Source organism: Triticum aestivum, chromosome 1D (genome assembly GCF_018294505.1).
Source record: "Triticum aestivum cultivar Chinese Spring chromosome 1D, IWGSC CS RefSeq v2.1, whole genome shotgun sequence".
NCBI classification, from domain to species: Eukaryota; Viridiplantae; Streptophyta; class Magnoliopsida; order Poales; family Poaceae; genus Triticum; species Triticum aestivum.
This window is the reverse complement of record NC_057796.1, coordinates 253,887,676-253,900,452: the sequence shown is the minus strand read 5'-3', so window position 1 is coordinate 253,900,452 and position 12,777 is coordinate 253,887,676. Positions and strand designations below refer to the sequence as shown.

The 12,777-nt window shown below is 44.8% G+C and overlaps 1 pseudogene across 1 annotated transcript; it reads left to right on the top strand.

Annotated features, from left to right (window-relative positions):
* The first annotated feature begins 1,735 nt into the window (after window positions 1–1,735).
* Window positions 1,736–12,767, top strand: LOC123181300 (zinc finger CCCH domain-containing protein 19-like; annotated as a pseudogene). Its single transcript, XR_006491632.1, has 13 exons — window positions 1,736–2,438; window positions 2,565–2,644; window positions 3,285–3,469; window positions 5,208–6,159; window positions 6,234–6,361; window positions 7,170–7,229; window positions 7,327–7,377; window positions 7,496–7,566; window positions 8,302–8,447; window positions 8,540–10,261; window positions 10,332–10,486; window positions 10,624–11,635; window positions 11,871–12,767. The product of XR_006491632.1 is annotated as a zinc finger CCCH domain-containing protein 19-like (transcript).
* Window positions 12,768–12,777: the final 10 nt, after the last annotated feature.

Sequence of the window (12,777 nt, the reverse complement as noted above, 5' to 3'; positions counted from 1 at the left end):
AGCTTCCTGATCCTCGTGCAAGAGAAACACCCTAGCCACCCGTCCCCATGTTCGCTCCTTGCTGCCCTCCTCTTCTCTGCTCAAAGTAATTACTTTTCATTGGTACAATTTAGAGTTTGGGGGGTAAATAAGCATTACTCAAAGTAATTCTTTAGGGAACTACAAAGAGACGAAAATCAAAGCTAAAGTTGTCATGTATTAAGAGATAAAGTAGAAGGCAAGCCAAGATTGAGCTTGAGAGGACAGGTTGCAACTCGCAAAGGGCACGGAGGATGCGAAGATCATGTTGGCGGACGAAATCCTCTTGGATGAACATGCAAAGAAGTGGCTTGCGGAGAAGAAGAAGGAGATCAACGAACGTAGGGAGTACGAGGCGACGAGGGCGGCTGCGGTAGCAGCGAAGCATGCAGCAAGGATGCAGGCGGAGCAGGACGCAAGGATGCCCTCGGAGCAGGCCGCATGGATGGCGTCCGACGAGTGATTCGACCAGCCAATGAGGCATACGTCAGGCTCGAACATTGATTTCTTGTTGGCATGTCCGGATTGTTGTTGAACTATGATTTGCTTTCTTTTGTTTTGAAATGTTGAATTCGAACAATTTGTATCATACGATCGATGTATATAGATTGTATGGATTGAAGCTCCGCATTTAAGGTGTTTGGATGTGTGGCGGCCCATACAAAAAGCGACCTAGCGTTGTCCGCGGACCCGCCCGAACACGCCGCCGCGGGTGTAAGGGGGCCGGATTTGCCGGCCGTAGATGCTCTTAGGAGACAAAGGAAATGGTGTATTCAACAGTGAGAGCTGCACACACGTTACACGTGCCATTCATAAACTATGTGATAGCTGCAGATATGCAGTATACGATCGGATCATAGTGCATGTGCTAGATTCTGTCTGTGGACGCGTCCGGATGTGTTAGCCGTGGGTGTAAGGGGCCGGATTTGACGGCCGTAGATGCTCTTAGGAGACAAAGGAAATGGCGTATCCAACGGTAAGAGCTGCACACATGTTACACGTGCCATTCATAAACTATGTGAAAGCTGCAGATATGCAGTATACGATCGGATCATAATGTATGTGCTAGATTCTGTCTGTGGACGTGTCCGGATGTGTTGGCCGTGGGTGTAAGGGGGCCGGATTTGCCGGCTTTAGATGTTCTTAAAGAGACACAGGAAATGGCGTATTCAACATTGAGAGCCGCACACATGCTACATGTGCCATTCATAATAAACCATATGAAAGCTGCGGATATGTACAGTATACAATCAGATCACAGCGCATGTGCCTGGAGACCTGTGTTGTATGCCAATCATGTTTCATTGTTCCCCGTAGTCTCTACTTACTGAGCTCGAGGGCCCAGCTGATTTTGACCGGCAACGGTAGGTAAACGGCGCAGGCGAGAAAACACGCACGACAACGGCCTCGGCCGATCGGCAACGAGCAGCAACCACGTCCTTCCTCGGCCACCACCACCGGCGCCACGGCGTGAGCCCAATAACTGCCTCCGAGCTAACCACGCGGCCCGCCCGTCCAATCGCGGGGCGGGAAAGGGTTCGGGGACCACGCCCGAAAAAGCGCGGCCCCACCGCACCACGCCCCCCACTTCTCTTTTCCGTTCCGCCTCATGCGTCGCTTCGCGGGGCTCCCTGGCGCGCACCCACCACTCCACCCCCCGATCGTTGGGGTTTTTACCCCGGATGCCCCGGCCTAATTACCGCCACCGCCCCGTCCTTTTGCATTTCGAGTCGGCTCGTGTCTCTCTCTCCCTCTGTTTGTGTCTGTCTCTCTCCCTCTCCCTCCACCTCGCTCGCTGTACTCTCCCCACGCGCTCGTGGTCGTACACCAACTCGACCTACCCGCGCGGATTGGGCCGCGGCGACGGGGTGGAGAGGCTTTGCCCGCGAGGTTCAGCCTCGCTGCTAGGGTTAGGGTTTTTGCCCTGGATTCGCGCGAGGCCCCTGCTGACCCATGGACGCGGGGCAGATGCTCTCCCCCGGCGAGGCAGAGTGGCCCCCCGAGCTTCGCCTCCCGCCGCCTCCTCCCATGCCGGACCCCGCTCCCCCGCCGCGGCCCAGCCAGCCGTCTCCAGCGCCACCAGCGGGGTCGCCTCACCCTCACCGTCTCACTGCGTGGCTGCAGGCTCCTGCCTCGAACAAGGAGCCGTCCCCGCCTCGTCATACCGAGGGGTTTGATGATTCGCACTTCCTCGGTTCGATCATGGAGGCCGCGGCCCCGGTCCAGCAGCAGCAGCAGCAGCAGGAGGAACCAGCCGTGGCTGAGGCACCGGTGAAGAGGAAGAGAGGGAGGCCGCGGAAGAACAGGGACGGAGCGGTTGCTGCGCCTGCGCCTCCCAAGCCAGTGAAGAAGAATGACGACGAGGAGGTGGTGTGCTTTATCTGCTTCGACGGGGGCAGCCTCGTGGTTTGCGACCGCAGGTGCGCGCGCGATTACTAGCTTTATTATTTATTACTATTTATTATCTTCCTCTGTATTCTGTGCGCGCCAGTGCGGGTTGGACTCATCGCTTCGACTAGGCTGAAAACCCTGTTCTGTGGCTGCAGGGGTTGCTCCAAGGTGTACCATCCTGCCTGCATCAAGCGTGACGAGTCGTTTTTCCGCTCCCGTGGCAAGTGGAATTGTGGTATGTCTTAGTCATTATAGTATTTGCATGGAGTATAACTACAATATCAATGCTGCAGTGTGTTGGATATTCATGTAGTATTTGGCATATTAATACTTCTGATAATGGCAGACAAAAGTTCTATTGAAAGAAACTGGTAACATTTGAAAGAACCTGATTTACCTAAGAGCAGCGTTGATCTTCTTCCATACCCCTTCAGTAAAGTAATTTGGATATGTAGTCTTGCCTTCCTGAACCTCCAGCATGAATGCCCGATCACATTCATTAGACGTAGAGTTTGTAGAAGATGCTTTTTTCCGCAATATAGCTTATGCCCAGTTAGTGTTGAATCATTTCCACTTTTTTTACTACACATTTGTCTTCATGATCAGTTGTCTGTTGATGTGTACATGCCCTGTTATAAGGCTGTTTATATAGTGAAGTCGAAACAGATTTACGTGTTGAGTTTATGTAGGAGAACTGGATATGCTCGGTTGGCATTACACCATATGGGGCAAGAAGCACCATGACGATAAATAGCTGCTTTTTAGTTATCGTACACGATTACATTGTATGTGGCTATGTGCATGCGCCAACCCTTTAACTTCAGAAACGATAGTTCAATCTGACCTGTCCTGTATCTTGATGCCACACATGCCAGGTTGGCACATTTGCAGCAGCTGTGAAAAGGCAGCACAGTACATGTGCTATACTTGTACTTACTCCCTCTGCAAGGCATGCGTCAAACAGGGCAAATTCTTTGGTGTTAGAGGGAACAAGGGCTTCTGTGACACTTGCTATGCCACTATATTGTTGATAGAGTCCAAAGACCAAGATGCTACAAAGGTATTGTACTGTTGGCCCTTAAATTGTATACCACGTTCCATTTTTCTGAAGCACAGAAGCATCTGTATGCAAACACTAAAACATGTGCATCTCTATGGAACCAGAGTGTTCATACATCCTGCTCTCATTCCTTGGGCAAACCACCACTACATTTTAGTCAACTCAGCAGCACAGTAAATGTATAATTATGAAAATACCATCCATCGTGAGGGTGACACGTGTGACTCAGGTCATCGTCACACTGACATTTTCCTAACTATGCATCTTCGACAGTGCTGAGCTATTAAATGAATATATCGCCATTGGCCCCAAACTTTAATCAAAGTAAAGTTGGGCACACATACATCCTAATTTTTCCAGTTGAGTCCCTAAACACCGCCATTTTGGTTCAGTTAGGCTATTTCAATCAGAAAAATAATGTGGCACTAAAAAGTCGAGTTAGCACTGCAAGTCATGAGTCAGCAAGTGCATAGATTGCGTCCTCGGTTTCTGTAAGGAAAATGCTCCTCCATTCCAACGAATACCGCACACATGTATTCCAAAATTGAACTTGGACTATCAATTTAAACAACTAAATGTGGGGTATGTGTGACAAAAGTTATTATACTAATGAATTCATATTCGGAAGAACTTTTCAATGGTATAATTTTTAAGTCGCATAACTTATGTTTGTTGGTTAAATTGACGGACAAAGTTAAATTTTGAAATGCGCGCATGCTTTATTCACCGGAATGGAGGTAGTAATAAGTTTTGAATGCCAATTCATGGAATATGGGAACATTTCCCGTAGTCCCCATGTTATTTTCTTAGTAATTTCTTTTATCATATATATATTTTTGTATCAGGTCTCCTGATTACGTTGCATGTTTTATTGCGTGATCTAAATCCTAGCCCTTCTACCGAGGTTGTAATATTGTTATATGAGCTGCAGGCCTGTAGCTATGGATTTCTGTGCATGCTAAGTTGGTAGCTTTTGCTGAGTCAATTTATCCACTGTATTGCCTTTAAGTTTAGCCACATGCGTCTTTGCCTGTGTTGAAATTGCATTATAAAATTACGCTACTAGCTTGAATCAGATATGCAACCACGGAACTCTGATGTCACCTTCAAAAGGCACAATACATAATGATCGTGTGACCTAATTTCCATTCTGATGCATTTGAATAAACTAGATACTAAGTATAAGTACTGATACGATCATACCTAAATTGCCGAATCGGCACACCATCGTCATATGATGGCTAAATTTGGTTGTGCTCATTCATTATCCGTTTTAGTATGCAACTTTGCTCGCACTGTTATTTGTAATATCTACACTTAGTTTGCTGATATTTGAACATATGGTGATTCTCCTTTTTTTTACCTTAGATGACTGAGATTTACTGCACCTAACTTTAATGCCCTTAAGAAGTTCCGTGCGGGTATATGCTTGATAATTGTTCACTTTCTTGGGGCCTTGTTGGTACTGCATTTGGCCATCGTCTAGTCTTTTGCAGTGCGGAAATCTTCTGTTTTGGCTTTGGCAGAGGCCTACCTGCAACATGCAATACTATTAAAGTTGAAATCTGCTTTGTTTGGGACGAAGATTGTATAGATAGATGCTAGGAACAAGCAATACTTCCATTCTAGGTTTGATTTGCATAAATCATGAAATGGTCTATTCTTGTTTCCTTTTTGATTGATTATGTGCCTGTGATGTGTCATATGGACTTGTTATCATATTTTTTCTCGATGCCAGGTGATGGTTGATTTTGATGATAAAAATAGTTGGGAATATCTCTTCAAGTTATATTGGCTGGATGTAAAAGGGAAGCATTTATTAACATTGGAAGAACTAATCAGTGCCAAAAGCAATTGGACTGTTCGAAGCATTTCTGCTAGGAGAGAAAAAGAGGAGTCATCTGGTGAGCGATATGAAGCAAACAATGACCATAATGTCAGTTCTGACAACTCTTCGAGGAAACGAAGTCGGGGTACTTCTTTAAGGAAAAGGGGGCGGAAGCGTCAAAATCATAGTCTTAATACTGCAAGGAACTGTGAAATTTCAATTAAAGGTTCCGAAAGCTTAGCCAAGGGAGCACCATTTGAAGGCATGGATTTGTCGGGTGACACGAAATGGGCCTCACCGGAGCTGCTGGAATTCATTGGGCACATGAGAAATGGTGATGTGTCTCAAATTTCCCAATTTGATGTTCAGGTTCTGTTGCTTGAGTACATAAAGCAAAATAATCTTCGTGACCCTCGCAAAAAAAGTCAAATTATTTGTGATGCAAGGCTTAGTAGTCTGTTTAGGAAACCACGTGTTGGTCATTTCGAGATGTTAAAACTTTTGGAGATTCATCTTCATGTGAAAGAGACTCCAGCATTAAATGGTGATACCCAATTAGCCCGTGAACCAGATTCAGCACAAGTAGATAGTGGAGGACATAGTGAGATGGGAACTAAGTTAAGCTCTGATAAGAGGAGGAAGACTCATAAGAAGCTTGAAAGAGATCTACCAGCTAATCTAGAGGATTATGCAGCCATTGACATGCATAATATCAATTTAATATACTTGCGCCGCAGCTTGATGGAGGATATCATTGATGATGTTGCTGCATTCTCTGAGAAGATTACTGGTGCTTTTGTGAGGATAAGAATTCCGGGTTCTGGCCAAAAGCAAGATATGTATCGCCTAGTCAAAGTTCTTGGTAAGATTTTTACTCCTGACTGATTTACCGATATTAGCTACTCAATTGTAAAACTAAAATGATTTTGTATGCAGGTACACATAAAGTTGCAGAACGATACAGTGTTGGTAAGAAGACAACAGACTGTGCACTTGAGATATCAAACTTAGATAAGAAGGAAGTGATCACAATGGATACGATCTCAAATCAGGATTTCACACAGGTAATGCATGCAAGGACACATGTTGCTTATACATTTATTTATTTGATACCTATAATACGGGTGAGCCTTCACTGACCAGAAATGCTGTTAGGTGTTGGCATGTTTTTGTTGGCTAACTAACTTAGTATACACTTTCAGTGAAACATACATTTGATTGTAAAAATACATTATGACTGACTATAACTGGCAACTATTTTCACATTTTAGATCATCAATGCACAATTTTAATGTTTAGTTAAGGTGTTAAGCTACAAAATCGTTGTTTTAATTTTTAAGAAACATGCTTTGTTGTTGTGCTAGAATCACGAGAAACAACTATTCATAATGGATCTTACTAATTACTATAGTCTATAGTAAATGACACACCATCAAAGGTTGATGCTGTGTCTCAATACTGCCTTCTCGAATTTGTTAGTGATTATGTCTAATTTTGACACTGGATTTGGACATCTTTTATTTGATCATGTGTATCGTGCAATAAGGGGCTATTGTTGATCATTTACAAACCCATTTGTCTCTTTTTCGCAAGCTTTTAACATCTTTAGTGTCTTGTGTCTTATCTGCTTTCCAAGAATCAATCTAGTATTTGAGTTTGATTGTTGGATTTGGATCTTGATGCAACAATATTCTTGTTTATAGACCTTATGATTCAGTATCACCACTGTATATGTTGTCCAATCTCTATCTCCCCCTTTTTTTCACTAGCTCTTAGATGTAATTTTCCGACTGCTGAATGTGGGGGTAGTGTTAGATGAGTGTCTCTTACGTTTTGTTGTATCTAACTGGCTTGTTTGCTTGTATAATGTAGGATGAATGCAAACGCTTACGCCAGAGCATGAAGTATGGTCTAATTCCTCGACTTAAAGTGGTACTGCTGATCAAGATCCAATTTATGATGATCCGTCTGATACCTAAGTTACCAAATTGTGTATGTCTGAATTATTTTCTTCATCTTGTTAATTCAGGGAGACATATATGAGATAGCCAAAAGCTTCCAATCTCTGCAAATTAATGATGTAAGTACTACACTAACAAATAAAAGCTGGCGATGTGATGAGGTTGCTTATTTGGTAATAACCGATAGGTTCTCTAGCTTGATCTAACAGCACTTATTGTGTGTTAAATCCTTTTCAGTGGTTGGTAAATGAAAAGCAGAGGCTGAGCCATCTCCGTGACCGTGCTAGCGAAACTGGACGCCGAAAAGAATATCCTTCTAACTTACCATGTTGAGCTATTGTTATATTTTTTTATCTTAGCGTTGGTGTTGGTGTTTCTGTGGGTCGTATAGTTTGAAGATCTTGTTTTGGTCCTTGATTGTTTAGTCATGGCTTGGCATGCATATGCTCACCATAGCTGAACCTTTAAAGCTATCAAATAAACTACCATTGTGCACATATTTGTTGGCCCGAGGACACATTTATTCTGGCAAACTTTAACTCGTAACATTTATGACCAAGGACGGTGCTATTGTAGGGTTTAGAATTTGTAGGTTTTTTTGAGAGTTTCTTATAACCTCTCTGGAGAACGAAGATATTACATGGGATTGCTAGGTACCGGGTTTAGCTCACAACCTCTTTGGCGGTTATTTTTCGTTTTATGTTGTTTTGTCTTCAATTGGAGTTTCTTATCTCCGAACTTTGTTTCTCGCACATACCGAATAGTATCGGCCTTATTGAGGGTTATCTTTATGAAGAGAACACAATATTTTGTGACCCTCATTTAATGGAGATAAACAACTTTTGTATTGTTCTCATCCTTCCTTTATTTTGTGTTACATAAAATGATATGGTGGAAACCATCTTTCATCTTTAAACCCGAGCTATCATTCAGTGTTCTAAAGATGTTGCATGTGCATCTATCCTGTCATATAATCTCAATTAATTTATTTGAGTGTTGTTATTGGTGCTACCTTCATTTGATGATCCTTAACTATGTCATACACTAAGAGAGTGCGTAGAGAAGTTACAACTTCTGAACACTCCTGAAGAAATAGCACGCAAGATTAATGAAGTTCCAGAAGTACATGTTGATCCCCATATGGCTCCTACTTATGAATCTGCTGAAGAATGGAATGATGAAACAACTGGTACTTCACCTGTTGACTGTTAATCATATTCTACAACTGTGTGTTCCACTAGTAAATATTATTTTTCTGAGAACTTATTGACTTTTATGCAGTTGATTTGACCATAAATGGGAATGGACCAGATCTTCTCTTTCCTGGAAGAGAAGCGGCAGAATCAAACGCTGTGCAGTACCTGTCACAAAAATGTCCCGATGCTAGTCGTCACTCTAGTTTAAATCTTCCTACGGAGGGCGTAACACATATACCAGGAGCAGGAAGTATCACTAATTTGCAGGCAGCAAATGGATCGAATATTCCTCGGCCTCGCATTGATTTAAATAATACAGCGGGTGATGCTGCATCAGTTCCGTCATCTGGGGTTGTATCAAGTGACACGGAGCCAGAAAAAGTATGGCACTACAAGGACCCTTCTGGAAATGTTCAGGGCCCGTTTACTCTTTCACAGCTATCCAAGTGGACTACTTATTTCCCAAGTGGCATGAAGATATGGCTCACATTTGAGAGTGAAGAGAACTCATTGTTGCTGACTGAAGTGCTCTCAACACAGCAGAAAGATATCATTCAACCTACGCCAGTTATTAACAATAGTAAATCTGCATGGGCAGGCTCTGGGCAAGATAGAATTAACCCAAGTATGACTGGAAACATTACTTCCCCTATTGGCTATAATGTTGTCTACTCTTCTGGATTACCCAGCCAGTCTTCTGACCGTCCTCCTCTGAGAAGAGAAAGTCCAAACTTTATGGGTGAAGCTTTGCCATCAACAACTTGCTGGGAGCCACTGGCTTCTAGTGTCCAGATTCAGCATCAGGCTAACTGTTCAAGCACCATTCCATTATTTGCTGGTTCATATAGATCAACAGGATCTCATGGTGATGGGGTCCCCCGAGAAAAGATTGGGGAACACAACAATCGCCAAGAAACCGGTGGTTTGTGTAGTCCAACCCCACCACCAAAGAGTCACAACAGCCAGAGTAACATGAAGCCTGAGAGCTGTTCAAGGTCAAATCTTGTTGATGGAAGAGAATCCAATTCAGCCTTGGGCATTCCTAGTCAGTCAAGAGCTCCTGCCTGCGGTGCACAATCAACTTCATTTACATGCACTTCTAGTTCAAGCAAGACCAAGGAGATCATGAATCTGCAGAAACCATGCCCCCCTGATGCATCAAATGCTTCAGTTAATCAACTTTTTGAGCCTAAAATTGATTCAGTGTTATCCCCTGGCACTCAAGATCAATATCCCAGTCCAAATCCAAAATTTGAGAGGAAGCAGCCTGTGATGAACAAGTCAGGGTCAACATCAGTAGCACCTGAAGATTCAGCTACAAAGGCATATGACCACTCTTCAATAGCTTTCTTGTCAGAAACATCTGGTCCGCCTTCAAGTAAATTTGTTGGCTTGCAATTACTTAAGGAAACACAAACATCATGTGTAGAAGAAAGAGATCTAAAAGATGGAGGCTGTGTCACTCAAACAGCGCCACTAAAAGGAGATGCTACATCAGCTAAGAGAGATAACATAACTGTTAGTTCTGTCTCTGATGCTGGAGTTTGTGATGTGCTGGGATCTTTGACAGAACCAAACTGTGGAACTTATAATGTGCATGCTGGAATGCCTTTGGAAAATGTCAACCCAGCTTCAGCTGAGGAAGAAAGGCCGCAGTGCTCTAGCCCTATTGCGCTATCTCCTTGGGGTGAACCTAGTTACTATCAAGGCGGAGCTGTTGATTCTGCTCTGTGGGGTGTTCAAGATGACCCAAGCAATGACATGTGGTCATTGTCTTCACCAACACCTGCTCTCCAACCCTCCTCAGGTAATGAAATGATAGTCTTTTCCTTTTTTTGTTGTTAACTTGACAGAGAATCTTACACCATCTTCTACAGATCTTGGAGCTGATGGAAAAGATACTTCATGCATTATAGAGGAGGCAGTAGTAGCCCGAGGAAATAGCGCTGTTGGTGAAATACCACCAACACCAGAGGAAAAGATGGAAAAAGGCAACCCAAGTGCTTCCACAGATTGTGGAGTGCCAGAGCAGGTAATCCTTATTTGTAATATCTAGGGCTTGAGGTCCAAGCGTGATGTGTCTTTCAAAAAGAGAAATCCTAGCAACATGATCCTCTAAATATCTGAGGATTGAAGTCCACCTAAACATGTTACTTCTGACTTGATTAGGTAAAACTAAAACCAAGTGCTGCATTGTTGAACTCATCTCTCAAGAGCACAGAAGCTTCAGGCGGGCAACCATTAGGTTCATCTTTGGAGGGGAGCACAAAAGCTTCAGGTCGGCAACCGGTAGGCTCATTCCTGGACGGGAACACAAAAGTTTCAGGCAGGCAAGCAGTAGGCCAATTTCTCGAGGGGAGCACAAAGGCTTCAGGATGGCAATCAGGTTCATCTCTAGAGACAAGCGCTAAAGGTTCAGGCTGGGGTTCATCTGTAGATGGAAGCACAAAAGGTTCAGGCTGGGGTTCATCTGTAGATGGAAGCACAAAAGGTTCAGGGCGGGGTTTATCTCTAGAGGTAAACACAAAAGGTTCATCTCTAGAGGGAGGCACAAAAGGTTCAGGTTGGGGTTCATCTCTAGAGGGAGGCACAAAAGGTTCAGGTTGGGGTTCATCTCTAGAGGGAAGCACACAAGCCTCAGGCTGGTTACGATCAAGTTCATCTCCGGAGGGGAGAAAAACTCCAGGTCGGCATTCGTCAGCCCGTGAGAGTTCAAAGGTGAATTTCAAGAGTGGCAGCCAAAACCGTAACTCGTCTTCAGGTCACCAAACAACACCAACGGCTAAAAGCTCTTCAGAAGCACAAAGGAGACAGGGAAGCACCAATTCAAATTCTGCTGGCTGGGGAGAGGCACCAGGGAGCAACAAGAGCTGGCATCCATCTTCTGGCAGTGCTAGTCGAGGCAGCCAGTCGAATCAACACCATGATAGGCACTGTCACGGCAACGAATCACGGCGGGGTAGCTATCAGGGCAATGATTCACGGCGTGGTAGCTCGAACCACTCTAGGAGGTCGTCTGATCATCGTCAAGATCATGGCAGCGGTATGTCATCAAGATCATCGTCAAGAGGGCAGTCTCAACGAGGAATATGCAAATATTATGAGAATGGCCACTGCTGGAAGGGGCCATCTTGCTCTTTTGTACACCGTTGACCATCGTGGTAGGAAACACATTGTGAAGGTACCACGCCTTACCCCACATTTTTGTATAGCCTGACAAGCCACTTTGTAGTCAGCTTAGAACAGAGCTCTTGGCGCCGCTCAGATGCTAGTACATATATCCATACGATTGGATAGCATTTTACGCTTAAAAGACCCCTGATGATGAGTATGAAGGCAGATTCTCTGCTTTTGGACCCTGATTTATTCCACTCAGTTCAGTTCAATGGAGTTGACTTCAATTTTCCCATGACCAGGAAAAAATGTTTCTGTGTGGATATGGAGTTTCTAATCCTGGGCTCAAATGCACCCTTGTGAATAGTTATAATTATTCAGCACTTCATACGCCGGCGACAATTAGCCTTGATGAACAACTTAGAGTGAGTATCGCCTGCCCGAAGCCACTGCAGCCTCCATCGCTGTATGATGCGGATCCTCTGAATCGCAGCCAGGCCGAGAAGCTTGTGTCTTAGGCGCGCACGCAGCTCGATCTTGGCGATGGTGAGGTCCGGGTTGTCCTGTGCATGATCAAGTCCCAAGATGATCTGATCGGCAATGTAACTGAGCAGATTAATGCTGCCCACGTGAGAGCGACTCTAGCTGCGAAGAGCGCGGGCGAGCCAGTAGTGGAGAATCTACATAGCATTTCCATGTGTCACAGTAGCAGACCATGAATTGACGACGATGTCCTGAAACCCACGAAGCTTGAGCCAATAGTCCTCAAGTCAGAATTCCCTGTAATTACTGACGTTGGAGTTGCCTTGTTTGGTTGCGAGGGTGCATATTTCCAGGGAAAGGGCGGCCAGGGTTGATTACTCCTGGCAAAACTAAAATCCCGTGGAAAATTCACATGACCCTTTGGGGGAGATGGGAATAGTAGTGGCAAATCAGAGGAACGCATCCCCGAACTCTTTTCCAGATCTTGTTCTCGGTGAGCCCCCTTTGGACCTGCATCCCCGTCTTCATGGCCACCACCACCACCACCAGTCATCATCGCCGGCAGCCTCACTTGTGGGCAGGAGAGAACTCCACCTACTGGTAGGTACGTTTGCAGCGGCGGCCGCCGGTGAGGATGGAGGCGGAGGTGTGAGTACAAGGTGCATGTGGAGATTGAGGAGGAAAGGAGAGGCGTGGCAGTGTAGGGAGGCGGCGGCCTCGCATCAG